Below are 12427 nucleotides of genomic sequence, written 5' to 3'. Positions count from 1 at the left end.
AAATGAGTTCCAAAGTGGATAGAGAAGCCACATAAAGAAGAAAGGAAAAAATTTCATAGAGATCATTATTACCTGGACAATAAAGAAACCCCAGATGTAGAGATACAATGGAACAATAGAAACACTGGTCAGTCAGATGGCAAAACTGTCGTCTTCATCAAAAAGTCAAGAAATGCTCTTTTTCTGGATAACACTTTGTTTTAGTGAGGTCGTGGGACTGTGTCAAACTTGTTCATGTCTCCTTTATTCATGTGGTAAGTAGTTATCAATGAGCCAGACACTGTGTTAGATGCTGGAGGTGTCCTAGTGAGTGAGGCAGGTATGGTTTCAGGTCGCACAAAGTCAGCTGGGGGTTAAGGTCTGACGGCTAATGGAAATGTTAATACACTGTGTGATTGTCGTGACAGGATAGGACACGATAGTAATAGGATTTTGTTGATTCTTCTTAGTCTTTTTTTTTTTTTAGCTCAGTACCTTCCAGACTACAACTATAAAAACTCCGCTGCTCATTCTGTAAATTGTTCACTTTTGCAGGGAGTACTACATCTTGACCCTTTACTTCCCAGGGTCCAGTAGACCTGTGAATGCCCTTGAGTCATATCTTAGGGGGCCCTTACATTATATTGTTTCCTGATAGTACCGACCCACAAAAGATGATGCACGTCACAAGACATGATTCTTTGATTTTTCCTTAGGATTTCCATCTGTGGCCTAAATGCACTTTTGGAAGAGTATTTTCGGGGAGCAAAAGGAAGACTCTTCTAACTGTCATATGGGGAGATTCAAATGTCTAAAGCCTGCTTTTCCTCGTGCCCCTTTAGATGTACGGCAGGGACTCCCAGCCTCACTTTTGGTTGTTTTTGACTCTGCTGCCTCACAGGCGTCTGAAGACCAAGACCTGCCTTATTTATCTGTGTAGACACTGTAAACACGTAATAAATGTTGAATGACTCAGAGAAACACTGAAGGAAAATTCACATTTGATACCATGACTATTTTCCTATTGTGTTTTTATCTGGGCATGTTTAAAACTTTGATTTTTAAATCCCTTTAGAAAACTGCTAATAAAGAAAAACAAATAAGAGAAAAAAATTAAATTAACACAGAAAGTAGGACTAGACCTGAGCCTGGTTTTTTTTTTTTACTCTTTTACATGTGAGAGACCTCAAGAAAACAGTTTCTAATTGTCTTACGTTATTTATAAACTTCATTATTGTTTATGTGTCAGGAACAGTATCATCCAAAAACAAAACTAAAACGGTAACCTGTTTTGTGAAATGAAAAGTAAACCAGAACGCATCGTTTCAGTAGGACGCCGTCGCTACGGTGCCAAACAGGCATTTAAAAAATGAAAGGAAAATTAACAAAAATTTACTTTCTCTGACGACAGATGTTGGAAAATTTCCTCACTAAACAAGCAGCCTTCAAGAAAGAATGCTGGCCCCAGGAGAACGCCGTCTGGCAATCGCTGCGAAGTGGTCAGCGAGGGGCCGCGTCCCGGGGTCGCCGAGTCCGGGGCCGCGCAGATCCCTCCCCGGACGACAGGCGAGTCGGGACCTTCTCCTGCGACGCGTCCGGGAAACACGAAGAGAAGGTGACGCCCTGCGTCCTGCCGACCCCACCCCAGCCACTGCGCCCCTCGCTTCCACCCTCCCCTGTCCCCTCCCCCTGTGCCCTCCTCTATCCCTCCCCGCCCCGCTCCTGTCCTCTCCCCTGTCCCCGCCCCATCTTGACTGGCAGTCGGCCTCGGCGACACCCGCCAGAGCCGCAGCGGGGTGGGGTGGGGGAGCGGCAGCCATGGCCGCAGCCGGCGTGGACAAGCGCTCGCCTCAGCTGCCCGCGCCCCAGTCGGGAGGCGTCGCCCCCACGCGCCGCCGCGCTGGCGAGAGAGATGAGGCCGTGCAGACCCCTCGCCCGGCAGGAGCTACCCGCGGCGCGCAGGGCTTCGGGGGGCCGGGAGAGCGCGCGCCCGCCTCGCCCCTTCATCCCGGGCCTTGGCCGGTCGCCGGCCGTGCCGAAGGTCTGGGTGGGCGCTCTCGCATCCTAGGACTGCCCAGGCCCCGGGCCACCCGCCTCCCCAGCCTTGGTGCTCGGCAGGACTCCGACCCGGGCGTAGCCCACCATCCTCTCGGCCACCTGGGCACCTAGGCAGGAACGGCTTTGCCACGTCCCGGCCCGGCCCTGACCCAGACCCACCCCTCCCCTGCGCTCCCCGCCGTGGCCGAGCCCGACCTGCCCAAAACCACGCGGAGATGCCGGCGACACCACCAGGCAACGCTTCGGCCCGAGACCTCGCCCTCCGCCCAGAGCCCTCGGCCCTTGGGGCTCGGCCCCGCGGAGCCAGGGACGGGAAAGGCCCCAAGTAGAGAGAGAAAAGAGCCCAGAAGCTGCAGGAGCGCAGGTGGAGGCGGGAGGTGGCGAGGGGCGCATGGCTGTTCATGCAGCCCTGGGGCTCGGGCGGCTGCCCAGGACCCCCGAGACAGCCTGCCAGCAAACGAGCAGGGCCCGGGGGCGTCCAGGGGCACCCTGGCTTGAGGGCGGAAAAAAGAGGGGGCGACAAAAGCCTACAGCACCCGGTATTCCCAGGCGGTCTCCCATCCAAGTACTGACCAGGCCCGACCCTGCTTAGCTTCCGAGATCAGACGAGATCGGGCGCGTTCAGGGTGGTATGGCCGTAGACGGGAGAAGCTGTCGCCTGGCGCCCCAAGAGCTCGAGCCTGACCTCCCGGTTGCCAGAGACGTCCGCGCCTGCACCGCACCTCCTCGGGGATTTGCAGGGGTTCCGCGGGTGAGGCGGAGGCGAGCGAGCGCCAGCCTCGCTAAGACACCGCGGGCCTTGGCCGGTTCCCAGCCTTGCAGAGGTCTGGGTGGGCGCTCTCGCATCCTGCGACTGCCCAGGCCCCAGGCAGCCCTTCTCCCCAGTCTTGGCCGCTTGGCAGGACGCCGGCCCGGGCGTGGCCCGCCATCCTCTCGGCCACCTGCGCTCCTAGGCACCTGCGGCCGGCTAAGTCTGGGCTCCGGCGCTGACCCAGACGCACTCCTCACCTGCGCTCCCGCCCCCCAGCCGTGCCCGACCTGCCCAAACGCACACAGAGCCCCCGGCCACACCCCGAGACATCGCTTCGGACGGACGCAGCCCTCGCCCTGCACCGGGACCAGGGACCCGCCCAGTCCGCTGCCCCCTCGCCTTCACATCGACTCTCCATCAAGAGAGACAGAGGGACAAAGAAACCAGAGACAGAGCGAGTGACAGGGAGGGAAGGAGAAAGGAGGACACAGGTTCCCAGGGCAGGAGTCCCAATGAGAGCCACGAAGGAGGGGACCGGGACGGGGTCGCCGGGGAAGGGGAGGGCCGCGGGAGCTGGCTGCGGTCAGACACAGAGAGACAGTGAGGAGGAAAGGGACCGAGACGGAGAGAGAGACGAGAGAGGAGAGGCCGTGCCTGCCCACAGAGAGCGGGACGGGACACGCAGACGAGCGCACCGACGCACAGAGCCGGACCCCGACTGTGACCCCGAGAGCCTGCGGCCGCCCTGAAGAGGCCGCTTTCACAGCAGAGGGTGATCGTGCCGGGGCTGGGCTCGGGCGGGGAGGCGGTTCGTGCCCTGTGCCCCGTGCCCCGGGACAGGCCGGGACTCAGGGAGACTCGTTGTGCTCAAGTCCTGCCGGGGGTCGCGCCGCAGAAAGGGAAGACGTTCCGGCTCCCTGGAGTATGTGTGTTGTGCGTGCGTGTGCGAGTCTGTGTGCGTGTGTGCGTGTCTGTGTGCGTGTGTGCCTGTGTGGCCGTTCGCTGCGGCCTGTCGCGGGCAAGAAGGGCTCTCGCCGCGCAGCGCGCGCTCTCGTGCGTCTCAGCCTCTCTGACGCGGCTGGTCGGTCCCGCTTCCCGTCCGGCTGTGCCGGGACGGCCTGGCGCCTGGTCCGAGGGCACTGGCTGTCCCGTGAGAAGGGGGGAGCAGCCTGCGGGCCGAGACTTGAGGCTTCGGGCGGAGCGGGGCTGGTCAGGGCACGGACGGGCGAGTGGTGCTGGCGGGTCCCGCGTCCCGGGGGTGCGAGCGCACTCTCAGCGTGTGTCAGAGACGGCGGTGCTTGGGGCTCAACCTCGCGAAGCCCAGGAAGGGAAGGGCCCGGAGCGGAGAGAGGAAACAGCCCACGGCTGGCTGCAGGAGCGCTTGGGCTAGGGCGGCTGCCCGGGACCCCCGAGACAGCGAGCGAGCAGGGCCCAGGGGCGTCAGGGGTCACCCTGGCTTGAGGGCGGCAAAAGGAGGGGGCGGCAAAAGCCTACAGCACCCGGTATTCCCAGGCGGTCTCCCATCCAAGTACTGACCAGGCCCGACCCTGCTTAGCTTCCGAGATCAGACGAGATCGGGCGCGTTCAGGGTGGTGTGGCCGTAGACGGGAGAAGGTGTCGCTTGCCGCCCCAAGAGCTGGAGCCTGGCCTCCGGGGCGCGGGAGACGCCCGCGCCTGCAGCGCACCTACTGGAGGGGGGTGGTTGGGGAGTTCTGCCAGCGAGGCTGCGGCGAGCGAGCGCCAGCTGCGCTAAGGCACCGCGGGCCTTGGCCGGTTCGAAGCAGTGCCGAAGGTCTGGGTGGGCGCTCTCGCATCCTGGGACTGCCCAGGCCCCGGGCCGCTCGCCTTCCCAGTCTTGGCCGCTGGGCAGGACCCCGACCCGGGCATGGCGCGCCATCCTCTCGGCCAACTGGGCACCTAGGCAGGTGGGGCCCTGCCCAGTGCCGGCCCAGCCCTGACCCTGACCCACCCTACCCCTGTGCTTCCCGACGGGAGCCACCGGCGACACCACCAGGCAACGCTTCGGCCCGAGACCTCGCCCTCTGCCCGGAGCCCTCTGCCCTTGGGGCTCGGCCCCGCGGTGCCCAGGAAGGCAGAGCCCAGAACATTCAGAGGAAACAGCCACGGCTCTCCGCATGAGAGCAGATGAGGGCGGTCAAGGGCGCGGGTCGCGCGGCTATGCGGGCAGCCCTTGGCTCGGACGTTTGCCCAGGACCCCCGAGACAGCGTGCGAGCCAGTGAACGAGCAGGTCCCGCGGGCGTCCAGGGGCACCGTGGCTTGAGGGCGGAAAAAGGAGGGAGCGGCAAAAGCCTACAGCACCCGGTATTCCCAGGCGGTCTCCCATCCAAGTACTGACCAGGCCCGACCCTGCTTAGCTTCCGAGATCAGACGAGATCGGGCGCGTTTAGGGTGGTATGGCCGTAGACGGGAGAAGCTGTCGCCTGGCGCCCCAAGAACTCGAGCCTGACCTGCCGGTTGCCAGAGACGTCCGCGCCTGCACCGCACCTCCTCGGGGATTTGCAGGGGTTCCGCGGGTGAGGCGGAGGCGTGCGAGCGCCAGCCTCGCTAAGACACCGCGGGCCTTGGCCGGTTCCCAGCCTTGCGGAGGTCTGGGTGGGCGCTCTCGCATCCTGCGACTGCCCAGGCCCCAGGCAGCCCTTCTCCCCAGTCTTGGCCGCTTGGCAGGACGCCGGCCCGGGCGTGGCCCACCATCCTCTCGGCCACCTGCGCACCTAGGCACCTGCGGCCCGGCTAAGTCCGAGCTCCGGCCCTGACCCAGACGCACTCCTCCCCTGCCCTCCACCCCGAGATGGCAGCACAGAAAAACTCTTCATAATGACATGCCCTGGGTGTTATTTTCAAAATTAACATGAAAAAGCAGCAGAAAGAACTTTATGAGCAGCACTGTCATGTTATTCCCAAATTTCCCACCTGATGGCAGCAGAGAATGAATATTCATAATGACCTACACTTGATGACCTATACTCAGGTATTCTTCCCAAAATGCACACGATATGGCAGCAGAGGATAACGAATAACGTTTCAATACCTAAACTCAGCTGTTATTCCCAAAAAGCACACGAGATGGCAGCAGAGAAGAGCGTTTGCCTGCCTTAAGGACTCTGCCCACCATTCAAATAAGAGTCCAGACCCTTGGTACTTAGCTCACTTTGAAATAACTCCTGTCCTTTACATATCTCTTCTCACCCCGGGCTACGGCCCCTCGCACCTCCCCTGTCCCTCCCTGCTTCGGCCGTGTCCCCTCCCCCTATCCCCGACCCCTGTCCTCTCCTTCTGTCCCTCTCGCCCCGCCTCTGTCCCTCCCCGTCCCGCCCCACCCTGACTGGCAGCCGGCCTCCGCTACACCGACCAGAACCGCAGGGAGGGGCTGGAGCAGCAGCCATGGCCGCGGCCGGCGTGGACGAGCGCTCGCCTCTCCTGCCCGCGCCCTGCTCGGGCGTCATCACCCCCACCGTGCACCCGCGCTGGCCAGAGAGCGGCCCCAGAGGTGACGCCGCACAGACCCCTAGCGGGGCAGAGGCTACCCGCGCTCTGAGCCCTCTGCGCTGCACGCAGGGCTTCGCGGGGGCGGGGGAAGGCACGCCCGCTTCGCCCCTTCATCCTAGGCCTTGGCCGGTTCCCGGCTGTGCCGAAGGTCTGGGTGGGCGATCTCCCATCCCGGGACTGCCCAGGCCCCGGGCCACCCACCTCCCCAGTCTTAGCCGCTCGGCAGGAGCCCAGCCCGACCATGGCCCGCCACCCTCTCGGCCTGGGCACCTAGGCAGATGCGGCCTTGCCACGTCCCGGCCCGGCCCTGACCCAGACCCACCCCTCCCCTGCGCTCCTCGCCGTGGCCGAGCTCTCGGCCCTTGGGGCTCGGCCCGGTGGAGCCCAGGAAGGGAAGGGCCCAGAGCGAAGAGAGAAAACATCCCAGGGCTGGCTGCAGGAGAGCAGGTGGGGGCTGGCGGTGGCACGGGGCGCACGGACATTCATGCAGCCCTTGGGCTCAGGCGCCTGCCCGGGACCCCTGAGACAGCGAGCGAGTGAGCAGGGCCCGGGGGTGTCCAGGGGCACCCTGGCTGGATGGCGGCAAAAGCCTACAGCACCCGGTATTCCCAGGCAGTCTCCCATCCAAGTACTAACCAGGCCCGACTCAGCTTAGCTTCCAAGATCGGGCGTGTTCAGGGTGGTATGGCCGTAGAGGGGGGAGGCTGTCGCCTGCTGCCCCAAGAGCTTGAGCCTGGCCTCCCGGGCGCCAGAGACGCCCATGCCTGCACCGCATCTCCTGCGGGAGAGGGGGAATTCTGCCCCTGAGGTGGCGGCAAGCGAGCGCCAGCCGCGCTAAAGCACGGTGGTCCTTGGCCGGTTCCTGGCGGTGCCGGAGGTATGGGTGGGCGCTCTTGCAACTCAGGCCTCTCCAGTCTTGGCCGCTAGGCTGGAGCCCGGCCCAGGGGCGGCCTGCCATGCTCTCAGCCACCTGCGCATCTAGGCACCTGCGGCCCGGCTCCGGCCCTGACCCACACGCACTCCTCCCATGCCCTCCCCACCGAGCCGTGCCCGACATGCCCAAACACACACAGAGACCCTGGTCGCACCCCGAGGCATCGTTTCAGACGGACGCAGCCCTTGCCCTCCACCGGGACCAAGGACCGGCCCAGTCCGCTGCCCCTTGCCTACTCATCCACTCTGCACCAAGAGAGACAGACACAGACAGGGAGAGCTGAGAGACAGAGGGACACAGAAACCCAGAGACAGAGCTAGTGACAGGGAGGGAAGGAGAAAGGAGGACACCGGTCGCCAGGATGGGAGGCCCAGTGAGAGCCTCGAAGGAGGGGACGGGGACGGAGTCGCAGGGGAAGGGGAGGGCCGCGGGAGCTGGCTGGGGTCAGACAGAGAGATAGTGAGGAGGAAAGAGACAGAGACGGAGGGAGGGAGACGAGAGAGGAGATCCCGTGCGCGAGAGAGCGCGAGCCCATGCCTGCCCACACAGAGAGCCGGACGGGACCCACAGACGAGTGCACCGATGCACAGAGCCCAACCCCAACTGTGACTCCGAGACCCTGCGGCCGCCCTGAAGAGGCCGCTTCCACAGCAGAGGCTTGTCGTGCCGGAGCTGGGCTCGGGCAGGGAGGCGGTTTGTGCTCCGTGCTCAGTGCCCGGTGCCCCGGCACAGGCTGCGGGCTCAGGGAGGCTCGTTGTCTTCAGAGTCCTGCCGGGGTTCCTGCCACAGAAAGGAAAGATGCACGGGCTCCCTGAAGTGTGTGTGTGTGTCTGTGGCCCTTCACTGCGGCCTATCTCTCGCCACGCACGCGCGCGCGATCTCGTGTGTCTCAGCCTCTCTGACGCGGCTGGTGGGTCCCGCTTCCCATCCCGCCTGTGCGGGGGGCCTCGCGCCTGGTCCGAGGGCACCTGGCTGTCGGGTTTGAAGGGCGGTGAGAAGCGTGCCGGCAAAGACTTGAGGCCTCAGGCAGGATGGGGCTGTGACAGTGGCCGGTCCCTCGCCGAAGGAACTCCCGCAGTGCCCCTCCTCCCGCAGTAGCAGCGATGTAGGCTCTGGCGGCTCCGGAGCCCTGGAGACCGGGCTTGAGGTCTTGGGGCGGCAGGCGACAAACTTTCTCTTCTACGGCCATACAACCCTGAACGCGCTCGATCTAGTCTGATCTCGGAAGCTAAGCAGGGTCGGGCCTGGTTAGTACTTGGATGGGAGACCGCCTGGGATACCGGGTGCTGTAGGCTTTTGCAGTCCCCTCCTTTTGCCGCCCTCCAGCCAGGGTGCCCCTGGACGCCTCCAGGCCCTGCTCGCTTGCCCGCTCGCTGTCTCGGGGTTCCTGGGAAGCTGCCCGAGCCCAAGAGCTGCCTGCACGGCCTGGCGCCCCGCGTTCTCGCCCCTCCTCACCTGCTCTCCTACAGTCAGTCCTGGGCTGTATTCTCTCTCCGCTCCAGGCCGTTCCCTTCCTGGGCTCTGCGAGGCTGAGCCCCAAGGGCCACCGTCTCTGACACATGCTGGGAGTGCGCTCGCATCCTCTCTCCTCTCTCGTCTCTCTCCCTCCGTCTCTGTCTCTTTCCTCCTCATTATCTCTCTGTCTGGCCCCAGCCAGCTGCCGCGGCCCTGTCCCCTCCTTCGAGGCTCTCACTGGGCCTCCCATCCTGGCGCCAGCGGCACCAGGGCACCATGGGTCTTGGCAGGTGTGCGGCTGTGCCGAAGGTCTGGGTGGGCGTTCTCGCATCCCAGGACTGGCCAGTAAAAAAATAACTTCATGATGACATGCACTCATCAGTTATTCCCAGGATACACACTGATTGGCAACAAATAATAACTTTTCGTGATAACATACATTCATGTGTTACTCAAGGATGTCCAGGATGACAGCACAGAATAACTTTTTCTGAGGACATACGCCTGGATGTTATTCCAAAAACGTCCACCAGATGGCAGCAGAAAATGCCTTTTTCTTAATTGTACTCTAATGTTATACCCAAGACGCACACTACATGGTGGCAGAAAATGAATTTTCATGATTCCCGACGCTCCAATGTTATTTCCAAAATACCCACGAGATGGCAGCAGAGAATAACTTCATGACCAGCACTGTGGTGTTATTCTAATATTGACCACCAGATGACAGCAGAGAATGAATATTCATAATGACCTGTACTTGATGACATATACTCAGGTGTTATTCCAAAAATGCACACCAGATGGCAACCAAGAATAGCTTTTTGTCATGACATTCATTTGGGTGTTATTATAAAAATGCACACAAGATGGCAGCGGAGAAGAGCGTTTCCCTGCCTTAAGGGTTCTGCCCACTCATTAAAATAAGAATCCAGATTCTTGGTACTAAGCTCACTTTGAAATTAATCCTGTTTTAGGCCTTTCACATGCCTTATCTAACGTATTGTTTCCATTTGCCAAATGAGGAAGGAAATCTCCATTTTACTATCTCCATTTTACAGGAACTTAAACTGAAGACTGATTCTAACAGTTCTGAGTCCAGGAAACTGCACTCACACAGGATCCTGCTTCCTATCCAGAGAGGAGCTCCCTCACAAGAGCATGGCTCTCCCTTCTAGATTGGAGCTCCCGGCTCCCAGAGTGGAGCTCCCCCCTAGAAGCAGGTCTCCCCCCAAAAGAGAGCCCCCACTTAGAACAGGGCTCCTCCATTGTGAGGCTCTGCTCGGAGTGGGATCCCCCATAAAAGGTGCTCTCCCCCACAAGAGTAGGTTACGTTAACAATGGTGTCCCTCAAAGAGCAGGGCTCCCCACCTGAAAAGGGATACCCCTCTTTGAGTGGAACTCCACCTTATATAGCAAGACTCACCCCCATAAGAGCAAGGTGCCCCACTTAGGGTGTGTCCCCCCTTCTAGAGTGGGACTCAACCTCTAGAGTAAGGATCCACCCCCTAATATCAGAGCTCTTCCCTAAGGGTGTGGCTTTACCACAAGAAAGAGGAGCTTCCTTCTGAGAAAGAGAGGGAGCCCCTCTCTATGAAAGGAGACCTTCTCTAGGGTGGGAGCGTGTCGGGCCTGCCATGGACTTTAGCGTAGTAGTTTTCTTCACCCAACACAAAACCTAAAGTAGACTCGGAGGGTAGACCCGAGGGGAGCCCCTTTCGCAGGAAATGCAAACTTATAAAACAACTATAACATAACTCGGGAAAAAAAATAATAACCATATATATGACATTGACTTTTTAGATAGAACACAAAATGCATGATTCATGAAATAATTGATAAGCTAATTTTATTAAAACTACAAAATAATTTGCTCTACAAAAGACAATGTAAGAGAATGAGAAGACAAGCCACAGACTGGGAGAAAATATCTGCGACAGAAACATGTGATAAAGGACCATCATTCAAAATATACGAAGAAAGCTTAAAATTCAACAGTAAGGAAACACACAACCCAATTTAAAAATGGGCAAAAGACCTAACAGACACCTCACTAAAGAAGATACACAGCTGTCAAGAAAGCACATGAAGTGATACTCTATATCATCTGTCATTAAGGATATGCAAATTAAAACAATGAGGTGTTAGAATGGCCATAAAAAGTGACAGTTTTAAGTGTCTTTGGCCTGGCTTGGGTAACATGCTCATCCTTGAACCCATCGGAGCATCCAGGAGGTGGAATGTGGGATTGACCAGATGGGGGGCGGCCCTCTGAAACTGTCTGGGCTGGAAGCAGGGAGTAGGAGTTCCCAAAGGGAAGCCAAGGTGCTGGCCTTGGGCATGAGAACGGGTGCTGGGTTGGGGGGAGCAGCAGACTGTAAGACGCTGACGGCCCCCCACACAGCTGCAGGGTCTGAAGCCCACGGGAGAAAGGGGTTCATAGGGTCAGGGCTGCAGCACCACATCCCAGGCTCTCACTGTTCTCCCGTAATGGAGGCTCAGAAAGTATTCCGTCACCTGGAATCCACAGCTGGCCAGCTTTCCGAAGGCCACGGGAGCTGAACCATGGATGCACGTGGCTCTCCGAGTCCACGAGACCTCGGTGCAAAACCACCCCTTGGGAGACAGTTGCTCCCATATCAGGCAGTCATGTGGGTTCGTGTGGAAGGTCACCTAGATGTCACCGGGGGTCATACAGGGGACATGTGGGGGTCACCTGGGAGTTATGTGGGATCATGGTAGTCACATAAGAATCACACAGGGTTGCTTGAAGGTCACGTGGAGTCACATGGGTGTCACATGAAGAGTTTGTGGTGGGGTCCCGTGGGAGCCGTGTGGGGGAGGGAGCCACAGGGGAAATCACAGCACCAGCCCAGGGTGTTCCTGCTGGAAGTGAAGGACCTGAGTGTGAACAGGAGGCATTAGGCAGACCTGGGCGGGTGTCATCTGTGCCCTTTATAGCCATCGATGTGTGAAGGCAGGGTTAGGGACAGCCCCGGGAACCCTGAGCCTGAGGGGAGGAGGCTACTTCGCACAGCTGCGGCAGGTGCGACAGGAGAGATGGACCTGAGGACTGGCTCACGATGCAGAGCCCGCGTCTATGTCATTTGGGGCTTTGCCTCTGGTCTGTGAAAGTGTCCCGGTCCGGGGCGCAACGTCCTACAGCACTCGTGTGAGGTGGCACACGCGGCCAGCGCAGGCAGCTGGGCACCCGCTGACGGAATAGCAAGCACCTTTCATTGTGCTGCTTCTGCAGGTTTCCTGTGTGTTCGAAATGACTAGAAAGCCAAGTGCTTCTAGGAACAGCCAGGTCCACTCCCACGCGGACTGCGGGGGGCGCAGGAAGGAGGCCCTTGCCCGACCGGGATCTGCTTGGCCTCAGAGGCCTGGCGAAGACCGCGAGGTTCCGGTGTGCGGTGACCGGTCCCGCGCCGTTCACGTTCCGCTGTCCACACCCGGCCCTCCCCGGGCGCCCACGCGAGCTTCCCGGCACCCTCTGCGTCTCTCCTCACGTTTACGCCTCACTTTTCCAACCTTTACCTCACACGGCTCACCCTGACGGGGAGACGTCGTAGCCCAACCCTGCGGAACGCAGGCAACACTTCACGCTTCGCCGTGGGCGGGACCTCACGGGCCGGGGGACGGAGCGTGCGTTCGCGGAGGCGCGCAGTGGGCGGGGCCTCACGGCGGAGGAGCGGGGCGTGCGTTTGCGGAGGCGCGCAGGGCGGGGCCTCACGGGCCG

At 60.2% G+C, this 12427-nt stretch overlaps 3 non-coding genes and 2 pseudogenes across 3 annotated transcripts; 1 reads left to right on the top strand and 4 right to left on the bottom strand.

The window, feature by feature from the left end:
* Positions 1–2561: 2561 nt before the first annotated feature.
* On the bottom strand, positions 2562–2680 carry LOC120582950 (5S ribosomal RNA). The gene has a single exon (XR_005647691.1). It is a non-coding gene; the product is annotated as a 5S ribosomal RNA (ribosomal RNA).
* A 1595-nt stretch (positions 2681–4275) lies between these two features.
* Positions 4276–4394, bottom strand: LOC120583014 (5S ribosomal RNA). The gene has a single exon (XR_005647703.1). It is a non-coding gene; the product is annotated as a 5S ribosomal RNA (ribosomal RNA).
* A 702-nt stretch (positions 4395–5096) lies between these two features.
* LOC120583026 (5S ribosomal RNA) lies at positions 5097–5215 on the bottom strand. Its single transcript, XR_005647704.1, has one exon. It is a non-coding gene; the product is annotated as a 5S ribosomal RNA (ribosomal RNA).
* A 1668-nt stretch (positions 5216–6883) lies between these two features.
* Positions 6884–6992, bottom strand: LOC120582970 (uncharacterized; annotated as a pseudogene).
* A 1415-nt stretch (positions 6993–8407) lies between these two features.
* Positions 8408–8525, top strand: LOC120583025 (uncharacterized; annotated as a pseudogene).
* Positions 8526–12427: the final 3902 nt, after the last annotated feature.

The sequence above is a fragment of the Pteropus medius genome, unplaced genomic scaffold (genome assembly GCF_902729225.1).
Source record: "Pteropus medius unplaced genomic scaffold, Ma_sr-lr_union100, whole genome shotgun sequence".
NCBI lineage: Eukaryota > Metazoa > Chordata > Mammalia > Chiroptera > Pteropodidae > Pteropus > Pteropus medius.
This window is presented reverse-complemented; position numbering and strand designations above follow the sequence as displayed.